Source organism: Mus musculus, chromosome 5, assembly GCF_000001635.26.
Source record: "Mus musculus strain C57BL/6J chromosome 5, GRCm38.p6 C57BL/6J".
NCBI classification, from domain to species: Eukaryota; Metazoa; Chordata; class Mammalia; order Rodentia; family Muridae; genus Mus; species Mus musculus.
This window is the reverse complement of record NC_000071.6, coordinates 102,721,014-102,738,776: the sequence shown is the minus strand read 5'-3', so window position 1 is coordinate 102,738,776 and position 17,763 is coordinate 102,721,014. Positions and strand designations below refer to the sequence as shown.

General features: G+C 42.0%; 1 protein-coding gene across 6 annotated transcripts in view; it reads right to left on the bottom strand.

Moving 5' to 3' along the window:
- Arhgap24 (Rho GTPase activating protein 24) overlaps positions 1 to 17,763 on the bottom strand; it is a 697,838-nt gene that overhangs the window by 166,259 nt on the left and 513,816 nt on the right. Inside the window, exon 1 of one of the 6 annotated variants that reach the window (XM_006534891.4) lies at positions 13,544 to 13,795. The exons of the other annotated variants lie outside the window; for them this stretch is intronic. The gene's annotated coding sequence lies outside the window, so the exon portion shown is untranslated. Of the gene's footprint in view, positions 1 to 13,543; positions 13,796 to 17,763 lie in introns of those variants that run through there. 6 annotated transcript variants of the gene reach the window in all.

The window sequence follows — 17,763 nt, the reverse complement described above, 5'->3', positions numbered from 1 at the left end:
AAAAGAGAATGAGACATTTAGAATTTGGGATAAAGCATGAGAGTTTTAAAAGATATTGCGATAAACTCTGAGCCAGAAGATGTTACAGACTTCAGGACTGGATAAGAAACAAGTTGAAGATCCTGGGCTTCTGTAAGGCACTCGGCAGGTACAGAGCTCTGGAGTGGCTCGGCTCTACACAAGGGACACTGCGGGCCTCTAGTTCCCTTCCATGTCACCGATCTGAGGGTGTTTCCTCAGGACCAGACTCTGAGTTCTCCTGAGCCTCATAACTATGTTTTAGAGAAAGTGGTTTTTGGAATTGCCAGAACATTTATTCTCAACAGAATGTGATGCTAAATCTCCTCATGTTTGCATTTTTATTTTAAGTTGATTTGAAGATGAGTGAAAATGACGTTTGAATTACTATTAGGTGCAGCAGAGGCTCTGTCTCATCTATCCCTGTTCTCATTTCCAATGTTGCTATTGGGAGTTTTGTGTTAAGTTTCTATTCTTTTACATTGTATGTATGTATGTATGTATGTATTTATATTCATTTATATTTTATGTATTTGGATGTTTGTTTTAATGTATGTCCCTGTACCACCATGGCTCTAAGCCTCCATGTGGGTACTGGGAATTGAACCTGGGTCCTCTGGAAGAGCAGCCATTGCTCTTACCCTCCGAAGAATACGTGTTCATACATAAATGAACACGTATTCTTCAGTATCCTTTACAGCTCCTTGTAACTCCAGCCCAGCCCCACAGGAGCTCACACATGCCATCCTTTCCGTTAGGTTGTTTCCTGAGCTCCACTGAGCAATCTGTGCTCAACACTGTACGTTGTTGACAATCTCCTCCTTTATACTCGTTAGCCAAGCTTCCACATCTCTGTGTCCACACACCAGGGGTGAGCTACAGAGGAGGGACTGATTTGGGCTTGTGGCTTCAGAAGGGTCGGTCCAGCCCAGAGGGAAGAGCATGGTGGCACAGCTCATGCAATAGCAAATAAAAAACACAGAGAACGCACTCACTATTTTCCTCTTTTCCTGCTTCAAATCCAGCCTATGAGATAGAGGCAGACCTCCTCATTTAGAATGAGCTTAGCCCATTTAGTTAACCCTCCCTAGATGCTCATCCACAGAGACACCTAAACCAGTGCTGTGCTAGTCTGTCAACAGGCAGTTTTCATTCCAGTCAAGTGGAGGACCAAGAATAAATATCGTAACCAATTTTCTGTACCGTGTTGAAGAGTTTCCCATTTGCCTGCTTCAGTGTTGACTTCTGTGCTAGCCAAGGAGAACTCAAGCATCCTGTGCTGAGGAACAATTCTATGAAACAGTTTGTTTCTGAAACATCAGTTATCCTGCGCAGCTTATCAAGGGTCTTCTTCCATCAAAGGCACTTGAGGACCACACTATGCGTCTCTACCGCAAAGAGCACAGGGAAGGATATGCAGTAACCTGAACAGGGGCAGCCATACTCCTGCCTATCTACAAGCTGCTTGCAACACTTCTTTCTCTTCACTAAAACAAGTTACTTCAAAGAAGAGGGAAGTTAGCCATCTTCTGTGTCCAGAGAGGTGAAGCCTGGAAATGTGTGTTGGAAGCACAGTTACCACACTATTAAATGCACATAGTTTCTTATCTGGGATCATGTCCTACATCCTAATTATTTATGAGATACCAACATTTGCTTTCCTTTTTAAAAAGACTTATTTGTTATTATGTGTGTAAAAGTGTGCCTATGCATAGATTTGTGCACAGGAGTGTAGTATTCATGGAGGCCTGAAGAGGGCTCTGGATTTCATGGAAATGGAGATGGCTGTGAGCTTCCTGGTATGGGTGCTGGGAACTGAAAACAGGATTCTCTCCAAAAGCCACAAGTACTCTTATGGCTGAGCCACCCCTCTAGTCCCAGATGCCAGTATTTTATACCCATGCCTAATAGATGCCTTAGAAGAGACTTTGGCTTTATATATGTTTTTTAGAGCCCTAGAAGTATTTTAACAATATCTAACACTGAAGATATGACCATCCTGAGAAAACCCCAAGGGACCCAGAGCATAGACTTCCAGTTCTAACCCTGCTCACTTGAGACAACTGGCCTCACGTATGTTAAGTATGTCACGGGGCCTCCTTCCCATGACTCCTCTCTATAGACACAAAATCTAATCCCACAGCAGGACATTTCCAGCACTGGATTCTCAGTGTACCGCATAAACCCAGTACTGGTTTCTCACAGTCTTTAGTGACAGGAATGCTTCCTGGTTCACAGTTAAATCTTTGCTTTAGTTATTCAATGTTCTCATCTCTTCCATCCTGGTTGAGAAAGAGCAAAATCATATGTGAACCAGTCACACTGGACTTGGCTGCAAACAAAAGTCCCTGACGGGAGCGCCTGGAAGAGTACTCATTCCCTATTCCCCAGACTCACATATTTCTCAGTAGAGACAAGAGTGTATACTGTGGCCATGGAAAATCTGGGAAACTGGAGTGCCTGAGAATACCATTGACACGACATCAAACTGGAGCCCGCTTAGGCAACGTAAATCTTTCCCATATGTGATGGCTGCTTGCTGTCCAGCTTCCAGTCCTAAAAGATCCTGCAAACAGCCAACACTGCTTTTAACTTTAGCTGCACCCTGCAGCTGTCTTTATGCTGGCTGCTGGAAGGACAGTTCTCTCATAAACTGGAGAGATATTTCGCTTTGGGAAGAGCAGCACGATAAAATTTTGCTTTGTGGGTACAAATTGAAACCATTTTCATATCGCTGGCCAGGTCTGAAACACAATAAAAGTAAATTGCCTTTAAAACTGTAGATACACTAAAACTAGAGAGGACCGTAGCATAAATGATCTGCAATTCTGCCTCATATCCTAAAAGGCTCAATGTTTTGACCCAGGATATACTTACAGGAGCCTTTTTAATGCTCCCTACACAAGTCGGGATATATGGCATGATAGTGATTTGCACTATCTCATAAAGAACCAGAGGTCCCAAAGAGGGATAAGGTGGCCATTGAATTATCACACTTCCCAAGGCATTCGGTTGACTTACAGTGGGGTTCCTCTAATGCTGTCTTTCTGCCACCTGCATTACTCGAAGCCTTTGCAAAGGGTGCACATTCCAGAGCCCCCTCGTGATTAGCTGGACCAGACACTCTAAGAAAAGGTAGGGGACTCTTTATTTTAAGTCGCCTGGGTTGCTTTCATATCTGCTTAAAAATAGAACCTAAAACACAGAGATTTATGGAGGGCAGTGGAAAAGGATATGAAAAACCAGGACTTCAGAAAACAAGCCAAATATACAGGGGCTGAGCAAACCAGCATTCTTACTTAGGTATTCAGGTGGGTCACACATCAATATGGTTTGGAGGACAAAATGTATTGGAACTAGAACTGGCATTCTCAAGGGAATTCTTATGTACCTTAGCATGGATTGTCAGAGGCTGAACTAGCCCTCACGAGAATGTACCAGAATAGCTAGCACTTAGCCCAGCCTAAGGACTCTGGTGGCCTGCCACAGACACCACAAAGACAGAATAGGGTACTCTGGTAACAAATGGCTTTCCCATTTGGCTTCACAATGAATTCGGCTTTAACCCAGGTGCTATGGGGTTATCATTAGCTTCTACCATTAAGTTGAATTTTTGCAGATTTATTTCTTGTCTAGCTTCCATTGCCCAGTTGTTGATTAGCTCTGGTCTCACGTTTAAGTGGATTAAAATAAACAAACAGATAAACCACCCTCATAACAACAACAGTCCTACCCCCCCCCCCTTTTTTTTTCTGAGACAGGTTTTCTCTGTGTAGCCTTGGCTGTCCTGGAACTCACTCTGTAGACCAGGCTGGCCTTGAACTCAGAGATCCGCCTGCTTCTGCCTCCCAAGTGCTGGGATTAAAAGGCATGTGCCACAACACCCAACAGTCCTATTCCTAACTCCACCATCTGTTGACTGGTTTCATGGGGCTAGACTTACTTAGTCCACCATTTTCTTTGACTGCTGTTGAGTTCCAGGGTAGACTTGTGTTATAATGGACTTTTACCCAAGCAACAATCCTTTAGAATAACCTGCTGACATTTCAGTTTTTTGTGCGGGTGTTCCTTAAGATAACACCAGTAAGGCATTGATGTCCTGGGAAATCAGACTTTCTAGGAAATGGAAACCAAACCCTGACTCTCTTATTGGTTGTCTAAGATGAAGATTCTCCTGTGGGGTTGGTCCTTTCATTCCTGCATCTCACTTCCACGCCTGCGACCTTATCATACAGAATTTTACATTAGGTCTTTTAAGCCTTGAAGTCTCTCTAGTGCCAAAGAAAACATACACTGTGCACTTCAGAGAAAACTGTAAGCTATTATTTTGACACTCCAATTTTCTATAGTAATACAGGCAGCAAAAAGTAATGTGTTTAAGTTAAAATATTGACACTCTGAAGAATGGATGTTGGCTCTACAAGACCAAGTGCATGAAATATAGCATTCTTATTCTTTTCTCTACCATAAGCAGAAACCCAGTGTAGGAATTTCTTTTAACCGAGCGTCACCTGGTATCAGGAATGTGCAGTGTTCCTTCTACATCCTGGGAAGGGAAGGATGTCGTGGTCTTCATCCTTGGAACACATGGGCATCTCTGGAATTCATCCCACAGACCCCAGATCTGGTCTTTTTGGTCCTGATGACTAGATCCCTGCTAGATTAGTTCTGACTTCTGTTCCCCTTCCCCTCAGGGCTGCACACAGGGTAAGGGGTAACCTGGGAGAGTGCTCTGGACATGTCTACTGAGGCGTCCATTTCTGACAATTATACACAGTAAAAGAATTAAAACATGATTTGAGGTTTGCATCCTCCATGCATCCTATACAGAAAGTGGTTCACAGGTTCCTCAGTGTTAGAGCAAACCACTTAGGTCTGGGTTTCCAGTTTTGTCTACCCTTAACTCAACAGGCAGGAAGAAGGAAGATGGGGGCTTTACTTAGCGTTCCAATCTCTCACAGCACTTGGTGTCTTTTGATCTCATCTTTGATTTTTCCCTGTCTCCCATATCAGACAACTCATGTGCTCTTGGGTTATAGTAAAAAATTTCTGTCTTCTTGTTGTAATAAGTTAAACTTTAAATATTAAGACCTTCTAGACTGGCCTTTTGAGAGAGTATGGAAAACAAAAATATCCCAAACTCCAAGTTGTTACTTACAAAAATATCCAAAATTCTTTTCTGAATTATCATTTTTACTGGAAGACAGTTACATAAAAAGAATGAGATGTGGGCAAAGCCAATGGAATGGGCTAATCCATAAATTAGTATGTCAAGAGTTTGGGCGACAAATCTACTATCATGTAAGGGGACAACAGAAACCATGACAGCTAGTAAGGTGCCAGATGACATTTAATGAGACACTTAAATCATTGCTACTTTTGTAAGAATTATGAATTGGTAAGAAACATGTGCTGCTACTTATTCTGCATAGATGCATGTCAGACAGGATACACATCTGTCTCTAACAGCCACACCGAACCAGTGTTGGATCTCAATTTTTGAGATTTAATTTTTAGGTATCATCCTAACCACGGGTCGTGGAAGGCATAAGACAGAGCTGCTGTCCTCTTGAGTCCAGCTGAGCAAGGACAATAGACCAGCCAATGAGCCATTCTGAAAATGAAGGTCTCAGTGGAGCAACAGGGGAGAGAATGGGCAGGCAGGGTTGGGGAGAGAGTGTCAGAAGATAGAATGGTTGCTAGGCAGACAAGATCTAGGAAAGGTGCACTCTGGAAAAGCAAAACTAAACATAAAACAAACAAAATCAAAGAGACAAAATCAAACCCACCGACACATGGTAACTCACACGCGAAGACAGGGAAATGGAATTTCCATAACACTGGTATTACTAACTAGAATTAATAAATGTGAATAAAGCAAATATCTGGCATGATTTGTACTACTTTGGTACATTAGGAGGTGTACTTTGTGGCAAATCATAAATACTTCATTATTTTGTTACACACACCACTAATTCCCATTTCAGAGCCCACCTAGGTTTAAAATAAAGCAGACACATGCTTGAAAGGTTTTCAGCACCAACCACAGCTCTGTATGTACACTAGATTCTACCTCCTCCTCCTGGCACTGGAAGATGGATGGGAAAGGAAAGAAAGCACTCTTTTTTTTTTCCTCTGTTGCAAGTTCAGGACTACTTTCTGGTATGAATGCAAGGCTCTTAGAGCAGAAAACCACTTCAATCTTGTTATGTGACCATCGAGAGCTCACTAATACTAGTGTGGATAGTTTTGATCAATTGAAATAAGTGAAGGCTTAGTTACTATGCCTTTAGGACCCTTACCCAGCTTCCCTACCATAAATATCCAGCTTGATATGATAAGTCATTTACAAATTGATTAGTAAAGTAAAATAAGAAACAGAATTCTGGAGTTCTGGAAGAGCCCAATTCCTCTGAAAGAACTGTAGTGCTCTCTAAGAGGAGACACTAAGAAAGACATTAACACCAGCCTCAGGAAACCCAGACAGAGTGCAAGCACAAATGGCCATTCTATCTACCTAAAGTGAAAGGCATGCATCAATTCAGAAAAACTTAATTGACTCTAGGACATAGCATATAATAAACATCTCAAGCTCTTACAGTGACTTTTATTGTCAATTTAAATCTGATTATGGAGCTCTATGGAGTTCTTTTTAAATGGTTGTTCCACTCTGTGTGTGTGTGTGTGTGTGTGTGTGTGTGTGTGTGTGTGTGTGTTTCCTATAAGACAACGTATGCACAAATGAAAGGGCAAAAGGACATCTTGAGGATGTCAGTGCTGTCCTTTCATTCCATGGACGGTCATCAGGCTTAGCAGCAATGTATGATTCTTAAATTCAAAATAGTGTTAGGAGATAGTTTGCAAACTAGATGATGTCATACCCGATAGATAGGTTAATCAGCGACTCTCCTCGCTTGTTTTATGATTCTTAGACGGAGTCATGAATAATAAAAAAAGAAAGCCATGTGCAAGTACCGAACTAAGAAGTCTTTGCTTGTATTTTATGATTGTTAAAATGAGGGATAACTTGACTTTTACTGTTACTCTTTTCTTCTTTAGAGATTTTATCTTTCATTGTTTTTCATGGATGAGTGTTTGTCTGCATGAGTGTCCACGAACCCTATGTGTGTCTCATATCCACAGAAGTTAGAAGAGGGTGCCAAATACCCCAGAAGTGGAGTAACAGATGGTTGTGAGCAACCATGTAGAGTCTTGGGTCCTCCAGAAGAGCAGCTAGTGCTCTTAACAGAGAAGCCATCTCTCCAGACGATGCTCTTTTGCTTACACACGACGGCATGAGATCCCTTTCTCTCAAAATGAATCTTATTTTTTTAAAGATTTATTTTATTTATATGAGTACACTGTAGATGTCTTCAGACACACCAGAAGAGGGCATCAGATCTCATTACAGATGGTTATGAGCCACCATGTGGTTGCTGGGAATTGAACTCAGGACTTTTGGAAGAGCAGTCAGTGCTCTTACCTGATGAGCCATCTCTCCAGCCCAAAATGAATCTTCTTAATTGTGAATGTCTACGTGAATGGGAGATGCACAGAGCACTGGAGCAGGCACAGAGAGAGGCTGGACATACAGTGACCTTCCCATCCACGGATACTCCTACTTCTAGGTGATGATGCTGAGCCTTATAAGGACTAGGATCTCAAAATGCTGACACGTAGAAATGCTCTATCAAGAGCTCTAACCCTGAGATTCAACTCAGCAGACACTGTTCTTGCTCATCTATTGAAAGGGTATTGAAGCCTTTGGTGATCTATCTATCTATCCATCCATCCATCAATCATCTGTTTTCTATCTTTGGTTTTAAGTTGCCACACAGCTAGATAGATGGTGAGTGGTGTAGAAGACCTTAGAGAAATAGCAGTGATGAGGCAAAAGCCTACCAAGGGATAAGATAATTAAATGTTCGGCAACATGGTGGCCATGAGAATAGAGAGAGAAATATGTCAAGAACAGAGTTTTTAACCCGTGATAACCTGCACGTGGATGTTCACTCCCTGAATACCAAAGCTTGGAAGGCAGAGGCAGGCAGATCTCTAAGTGTGAAGCTCTTGTCCCACAGAGTGAGCTAGTCATAGGCTACAGGGGAACCATGTGTGAAAATAAAACAGCCTAGGGAGATTTGTGTCTGATCTCTAGTGAGAAAGAGACACACACAGTGAGGGGCAGTTTTAGTGAGGGAAGCTATGGAGAGTGAGGCAGCTGAATTCTGGGACTTCAGAGCCTATGTTAGTGAGGAAACTATCCAAGGCTGTGCAGTGTGGGTGACATCTAGTTTTCTGCAGAGCTGGGCATCCAGATACCAGGAAGGCACACACCCAATCATGTCACCCTTCATGAAAACTCATATAAAGCTTAGGACAGATTTGTTGAGCAGATACCTAAGCTGGCTTGGGACTGAAGCCATGAGACTAGATGACATTTTCAGAGGAAGAAAAGCTGTGGAAGAAAATAAGACAGATGCAGAATTCAAATCAAGAACATAGGAAGAAAACCACTGATTGCTGCAGAGGAGGCACAGAAGGAATCCCTGGGCACAAATAGAAGCAGAGACAAAATCTCTCACATCAAGAGGCAGAATTGATGGCAAGGTGCCTGACCTGAGAGGACAGTGTGAATGGAGAAAACAGAAAGTAAGGACAAAGACGAAACCCAGTTAAGACTGGTCACTAAGCCAGCCATCCTCCGCACCCTTCTTCAGGTAATCTTGGCCTTTGTGGTAAAGTTGAACACTGGCATAAGAGGGAAGCAAGGAAGCACAGGCAGAACACAGACATTTTTGCTGGCACAGAGGAGAGAGTGAGTGGCTGAGTTGAGTGTTCGGCGTTTTAGTGCAACAGAGGCCAGAACATCAATTGCACACCGAGGAAAAGCATTGTTGCGAGTAGAGGGGTTTTAATTTGTGAGTCGAGTCTTAGTTCTGTCTTCAAAAACATTTTGTTTAAAAGTTCCATAAACACCAGTGGCCCAGGAAATTCCTTAGCAAATATTCATTAACAGAATGACAGCTATTTTACAAAGTTCCCATAGCTTTACATGTTTATTGCTCCTTGTGTAAGAGAGACTTCTGGCATAGACTCTTGACCCCTTCTTTGGAGGAGAGAAAGAAGCCGTCCTCCCCCTGGGGATTTTCAGGGAAGAGAGGACATGGATGACTTCTTACTCAGAGTGGAGGAAGTTGTGCTGTCTTTCCTTGTCCTGTAAATGTATCCCTCAGATTGTTTGCCTCTTTTCTGGATGGAGATGGTAAGAGAGAGAGAGGGAGAGGGAGAGGGAGAGGGAGAGGGAGAGGGAGAGGGAGAGGGAGAGGGAGAGAGCGCACAGAAACACAGGACCTAAGCAAGTCACATGGTTACAGATTTTGTTCCCCCATGTTGGTTTTTTTTTTTTTTTGAAGGACTTTTTCATTTCAGCTACTTCTTCAACATAACCAAATCAACAAAACTCCTGCGGGAAAGAACACACTGAGCTCAACTTCATTCCCAACAGAGCACGAAACAATATAGATTGTAGTCACAGGAAATGTGTTCTGCTGTCTATAGACAGGCAGACAAGCACAGCACAGAACAACACACAGCCTTGACCTACTTTGTGGTTCTCCAAAGGGATACAAAGTTTCACTTTGTAAAGTGCAATGATACAAAGTAAAATGATACAAAGTTTCCCACAAAGTAAACAAAACAAAACAAAATTCCCCCAAACCCAGGCCTCATAGAGGTCTTCCTCGTGTACTTCTGCTTTCAAATTCTTATAGACTTTGTGGTGCCTTTTCTTCACAGAAAGTTTAAAATTCCTAATTACTGTTGGCTAATAGCAGTTTTATGAGTTTATAGCAAAAAGTAATGGAGTGTTGGCATTTTAGTGTGAATCACTTGTGAATCTCACATAATGAAATACACAGGGAACCACAGGAGTGTTGGTGGCTGTCTTATTTGTTGATACCTTTAAAGACTTGAATTGCATATTTGTTCAACAGATGTTTCTTGCATAACCACAAAATGAACTATGATCTTTGACCACATCACCTCTTAAATTATCCAAAAGTCCTTATTTATATTACACCAAGGCCAGTCTACAAGGATGTACTTAAGTTAACTTAAGCATTCTTTCTAAAGGGTTGTAATTCAATGCAGGTTTTTTTTTGTTTTGTTTTTGTTTTTTTAATGAGAACATAACAGTGATTTCTTCCCTGTTTAATGTCTTGAGAAACCCACAGCATTGAGCATGACTGCTCCTTATGAATTGTTCCCTGAATTCTAGTTTTGGGGGAGACAGATCCTAATATTTCTGGAGAACCCTCCTAAATTTATGCTGGAAAGGGCTGTGTAAGACGTTATCTATGAGTACAAAGATGCTTTAGTTTATTTAAAGTGGCTTCTTTCCTTTCTAGTCTAAAAACTGGTCAGTCTAAATTAATCCTCCCAGGTACATATTTATTCACAATTGCTTTGGATTTTTAGGATTTTCACCTTGTGGCACTGAAGTCCTTGTTGCCAAATGAGTATCATTTTGTATGGCCATTTTTCTATAAAGGTATGAATGCGAAAATTAAATTTCAATGAAAATGAGCCCACGATAGGAAGTCCAGCTTTGAGTAAGATTTCCAATGTTGAAAGCCTATGTTTCAACTGGAATAGCCTTTTCTTACAAGAGAAGTCTTTCTATTGTCAAACACCATGAGAGAGCAAAAGCTTACAAAGTGTCTGGACAGTTCCAAACACATGCAGATCCAAAGTCACTGTTACAAGCAAGGAGCTTTGCCCAGGAATGGAATGGAGTGGGGATGTAAGAGTTTGCCATTGACATGGTCCTGAAGGAGGTATAACCAAGTAACTGGGCAAGGACTCAGTTGAACATGAGTTAACAACTGTCTCCCATTTATATAGCTTGTCTGCCGATGGCTCTGCTTGCTTGCTTATTTGGTTTTGTGTGTGTGCGTGTGTGTGTGTGTGTGTGTTGTGTGCGTGTGTGTTAGATGTGTGTGTGTGCTTGTGTGTATGTGTGTGTATAAAACTGGATTAATGAAAGTGGCTATTATCATTCTCAATATCATTGAAAAATCAGTGACTCATCTTAGTTCTGGAATTTAACATGAAAATGTCTGAAGATCAGAAAACCCATATTGTCATATATTCAACACATTTGGTTTGTAAAATTATTTTTTGACATTTTTCAGTTAATAGAATTTACAAATAAGTTAGAGTTCGCTCAAGAAACCCAAAGCATCATCCACACAATTAGCCTATATTAACTATTACTTTCCCCTGAAACTATGGTGTCCATACAGAATAGCACACACCCTGAGTACTTTCTGTTCTTAGGCATTACTACAAAGTATCATTGTGCTCTGTCCTTAGTCTTCCCTACAAAGTATCATTATGCCCTTCCCAGCTATACAGGCATGCGAACAGCACGCCTGTGAATGAGTCTGAGTAACACACTTGAGCTTGATTAATGTTAGGTCGGTCCCTGGGGATTAATTACTTATGGATTTCTTGACACATACCTCCAGGAACTTTATAGGAAGAAAACCAAACCGTTCTTTTTGTATCAGATTCAGGGATGTGTTATGTATTCCAGACCAGCCTCCATGGCAACCTCTACTACAAACCACAACTAAGAACTTGGGCTTGAGCCAAACATCTCCAAAGCACCCAAAATAGATGTCACTGTGCCTATGCCCTTTCCTCAGAACAGAAATGGACTGCCTGGTTTTTTGTTTTTTTGTTTTTTTGTTTTTTTTTTTTTGTTTTTGTTTTTGTTTTTTTTTTTTGTTTGGTTTTTTTTTTTTTTTTTTTTTTTTTTCAAGACAGGGTTTCTCTGTATAGCCCTGGCTGTCCTGGAACTCACTCTGGCCTTCAACTCAGAAATCCATCTGCCTCTGCCTCCCAAGTGCTGGGATTAAAGGCATGTGCCACCACCACCCAGCTATGTACTGCCTCTTAGTCCATCCATACTTTTATAAGTTTGCTTGTTCTGTTTTGTTCTCTTGGATTGCATTAACCAATCACTAATAATTTTGAAAGAACAATTGAGATTGAAAAGAGCTGATGGAGATATGCAAGCTAGATGAAGAATGAACATAGAAAGAAAAAACTAATAAAAATTTTAAAAAGGCATTCAAAAGGTGAACTGATTATGTGAACTTTCAAGAGAAGTAAAATCGTCACACACAGTGTGAGTATAACACTGCACAAAGCATCACACTGAATAGGGCATCACACTGCATCACTGCACAGAGCATCACCGCACAGGGCTTCCCACTGCACAAAGCATCACTGCATTACTGATAAGTGTGGTCATGTGTGTACATCCATGTTCATTAGCATGTGTCTTACATACTAATGCTGAGTGATATGGAAAACATAAGATTGTTTTTAGTTCCCTCCAGGAAGATATACAGAGGATTTCAGAGAGGGAAATATCTACCAATGGCTGATGCTTTCAAAACCATATGGCATCTTTAGAGGCCAATGTGAAAATTTCAATTCTCAGAAGCCCATGGCTCCATTTCCTGTTTCCAAGTCAGCAGCAAATATTTCTAGTTGACTGACCAGGCCTCAGGGATAGCAGTAGCACTTCAAATGACAGAGGCGCTCATGGCCCTTTCTGTCAACCTCCTGTCTAGGCTCGACGGTTTCCTTCACTTGTTCTGGAAGAACCAGCATGGGTCAGTAACCAGAAACTAAGTGGCTTGTGTGAGGCTCGGGCGGATACTGCTCCCTAAGGTGGAGAAGATTAAACTTTTATAAAGTTGATTTGATTTGTGTTACAGAGCTCCACTGACTTCCTACGTATGCGTGACCCTGAACTTCTGGTCCTTTGGCTTCCCCTGCCAGAGAGCCAGGAATAGAGCCTTTCACCCCAACACCTAACTTACGCAGCTCCTACAGTTGGGCACTCGAGCAAAGGAGCAGAATTACTCTAAGTGAATTAACAGACTTGCTATAATTTGCAAAAAGAAATGGCAGTAAAGAGAAGTTAGAGTTAAAATTACCAGTTAAGTAGAGGTGCAAACTAGTGGTAGATCCCTAATTTAGAAAAGTCTGTTTTACAGATTAAATCTTCTAAGATCCCAGTCTGAGTGAAGTAAGAGTATTGTCCAGACATGCCACCTCCTCCTCTTCTTCGGGGAGGGGCTCTGGATGCATTCTATAGTTGAAGTTGTTAGTCCCTCCCCCTCAGTTAAGGAAGTCAGCATATTATGCCACCTCTACAACATATACAATAAAAGTCGAAGATCATACATGGCCAGGCTGGACAAGGCTGAAGAATGCTTTCGGATAAACTGACAAAGATCATTCGGTTCCAGAAAACAAAACAATTCTGGCAGCTTCAACAATCAACAGTCACAAAACGTACGGCTAAAACCCAGTCTATTTTCAAGATTGCCATTTCCTCGAAGAAAGGAGATAAAGTAGAAGGAAAAAGGAAGATCAAATGCCCACAGAACACTTGTACCCGAAACAAGCAGACCCTCAAGATTTCAATGAGGAAAAACAGTACCTTATAAGTAATTGGTCTTCTCTACACACAGCTGGTCCCAGAGTCGACTCGTTTAACTGTCTACTGCCTTCACTTTAAAGTTAACTCTGTTGGCAAGAAAGTACAGAGCTCGTCTGGAAAATATTGTTTGGACATAAACCGTTCCTTTCAAAGCACTGGTAGCTATATTTAAGCTTTCTTATAGACAGGGCTATAAACTCTTCCTGCCGCTAATTTTCTTCCTCCTCCTTCCCCTCAGACTTAGTCAGTATCCTCCCATCCCATATATTGAAGTAAGAGACAGAGAACGGGCGGGGGGGGGGGGGGGGAGAACTTCTGCAAGGAAATATACCTTAAATAATGTAGTATTTGAGCATTTGGAAAAACAGCAGAGCACAAAGAACATGAATGAACTGTGGCTCACCAGGACCCTGAAGCTCAGAGTTTTGGTCTGCTAATAAGGAAACTGAAGTCCAGAGAAAGCAGAAAGTTTGGATTGAACGCTGCCAGGCAGCTCCGTTGTCTGTGGCTCCACTAATCGGTAAAGGTTTCAAAACTACCAGTTCAACGATTGCAGATTCTTCACTCTGGGCACCTGTGAAGAAATGATCTCGTTTTCCTCTGCATCATTATAAACCACGCCTTTAATGGCATTGGCAGGAGCAGGAAGACAATTAAGATGTGAGAGCCATCTGTCTCAGAGACAGCATCTCCCTTTGCTTTAAAACCTTGAATACTGAAAGCCCCCCCCCCCCCCAAATTTCTGCTCTCTCTGTATACCTAGGGAATTGTGTTTTTTCCACGAAAGTCTTCCTTTTGATGGCTGTTATTACCTTTATCTTCTACAGAACCCACTCCAGGCACGGACCCTCATAGAAGAGGGGCTAGATTTCATCTGTAAAACTTGTGCTCACATCAGAGAAAGAGAGATGCAGTTCTATGGCTACTGAACTAGAAACATCAGAGGTCCTATGTGTGTGCTTGTCTGTAATGTATGCACAGATGCACGTGTACATGGTGTCTGTATGGAAGGCAGAGGGCAACGTGGTCTTGAGACAGCATCTGGCTTAGAGCTTTCTTACATGAACCAGTAAACGCCACTGATAAATTCGTCTCTGCCTCCCCAGGGCTGGGGTTACAGGCTGAAGGCACAATGCTAGGCCTTTAAATCGTGGCTTCTGGAGATGGAGAACAGACCTGTTTACAATGCAAGGGCCTTACTGATGGAGCTAGTGTCCCACCCCAACAGGCTGACTCTTCAACCTGCAGTTTGTCCAGACATTTCTCACCATCCACGCACATTTGTCTAATAATTTGTGATCTGTGTGTGTAGTACACGTGTGTACACTTGTGTGAACAAAACTCAGAAGCCAGAAGTTGAAGTGTGGTGTTTTTCTTTATTGATTACACACATCTTTGCATGTTGTTTCAAGCCCTTCTAGCTCACTGAACTGGAAGCTCACTGATTGGCTGGGCGACCTGACCAATGAGCTTGAAGCTCACTGGTTGGCTAGGCGGCCTGACCAATGAGCTCCATGGATTGATTTTTTTTTTTTCTCCCTCAAGTTCTGGGACTACAGATATGTGATCAAGGGCCAGACTTTTACAAGAGCTCTAGGTGCTCAGACTTGAGTCTCTGTGCTTGTGTGATAACAGGGACATAGCCAGCTGAGCCCACCTCTCTAGCCTCACACTTATTCGTGGTAATCGTTACCATGACTTTGTATGTGTGATTCTGGGGACCAATTCCAGGATATGGCACATGCAGTACTCAACAATTAAGCTACACCCCAACCCATCCTATTTTTATAACACAGGGTTTTGCCATGTGGACCAAGGTCATGGCAAGCCTCTCGCCTCTGCTCTTGAGTGCTGGGATGATATATAAGTGGGTGACATCTTGCCCAGATCCATCAGTTTTGTTAAATAACATACAGGTGATTGATGTAATAATTATATTACGAATATCTCATGCAACATTTTCTAGTAATACGTAAAGAAGTTATTTTCCTCAAATTGAAAGTGTAATATTCTTACAATAGTTTTAAAACTACTCTCGGTACTATATCCATCAAAATTTATTTGACAAATATTTATTGGATATTCATGAAGCCACAACACCCTTTCCATGTAGAGTGGAGTAACACTGACAAACAAGAGCTTCTTCTAAAAGTGAGTAACTTTCAACGAAAAGCAAACGGTCTGTACGGAACATGAGATCAATTTTCTATACCAATTTTTAAATTCACTTTTGCACTTCAAATGTGTTCCTTTTACACAGTAGCACTGTGTTGCACAAAAGCCCAACAACCCCCTACCTTTTTGAGATGAGCCAACCTACAAAAGGGGCCCCTCTGAAATCAGCCTAGTCTTCATTATTGTTCCATCTGATTTTGTTCTGAAACACAACAGCAACTTCTATCTGGCATGCAACCTCTATCTGGCATCCTGAAATTTAAACATGCCTGGATCTGGCTGCGGTGGTCCTTGTCTATACCCCACACTGGGGAAGCAGAGGCAGGAAGATCATGAGTTTGAGGATAATGAAACCACCTCAAGAAACCAGCAAACAAAAAGAGAGACAAGCAAACACTCAGGTAACTCGGGGGCCATCTTTAAACTGCTACATTTTCTCTCTCTTTTTTTGGGGGGGGGGTGCTGGGACTTGTTACATAGGTCACATCAGCCTCACACTTAGAGCAGACCACCTGCCTCAGCTCCCAAGCCTAAGGATTACAAGTATATACCAACAGCCTCAGGCATTACTCATTCCTAAACTCTGAAGTTACTCTTTGGGTTTTATAACTCCCATTTACCCTCAAGTCATCTGTTGTTGCATTAGATTTGGACAGAAAATAATGCCCGTATGGACAATAACTAGAAAAATGTAATGCTTCAGTGACAATTAAAATTTTTGGAACATATTTTTCAAAGTGAGAAGTGAATAGCTATGTTAGCAATTCTCCAGATTCTCCATCCTTGAAAATTAAGAAATTGAGATTTAAACCATGAGCCTTGAGAAAGAAATCTTGGAAAAATACACTGCATTTTTTTTGACGCAGTGGGAGAATTCCATTCTTCTTTCTTAATTCCTGATTATGTCTAATTAAGAGCTATGCAGAGGTAAATTCCAAAGACATTACCACTGGTTTACAGGCCAAGTAAGGAGAGTCCAACACACACACACACACACACACACATATACACACACCACATACATGCACACAATATACACACACCACACAGATACACACACACATATACACACACCACAACATGCACATAATATACACATACACACATATACACGCACCACAACATGCACATAATACACACACACATATACACACCATACACACACACATATACATACACCACACACACACCACACAACCACACACACATATACACATATACACACACCACACACATATACCACATACACACACAAATATATATATATATGTACTAATTGTGTTTACTGAGGATAGTCCTTCTTTTGTCTGTATTTCCCAAGTTTTGCTTGTCATGTTGAGAGCTACCTTATGTGTGACAGAAGCAGCCGAAGCAAAAGGAGTCAAACTTTGTGAGGGAAGTAGACTGTGAGGTGACATTAAGACCTGGGTGGAGTGAGGCCAAGTGAGTCAGGTGTTTTGCACAGGGACAGAAGTAACTGTGATGAGAGGCTTGCACAGCAAGCCATTTAGAGCCGGAGTAGACTGAGCCACCGATTATGTAGTAACAGATTACACTGAATCCAAGAGCCAGGAGCTCTCCCAGTAGGTGAAAGCAATGCCCAAGGACCAGTTTTTGGTGACCAGAACAAGCAACACGATATTGGCCTTCAAGCCTACCTTTTCACTCATGACATGGGAAGGGAACACGGGTGGTCTATATGTAAATTCTACACTATCTGAGATAGCGCAGGTCTCCCTACCATTTTAGTAAACGTTTTTGTGCAAAAATTAGGTCTCGGGCTTACTCCAGGCTGTCCTGGAAGAGTTCCTACTCCTTGAAGTCCAGACACATGGCGCTGACTCTGACAGGTTCTTGCTGCAGAGCTGAGCCCTGGGTCAGGCTGTGTGCACAGAGCGAGCAGTGTGGACTCATCCACTCTTCGTCTCTCAGCTATTGGGTTTACAGGAACGCCACATGGAAGTGTATGCTTTGTGCTGCGGGGCTCTCAGCTGATGGCAAAGGAGACCTCAGAGCTCCTAGGTCACACCACTCTAGGCTTGGGG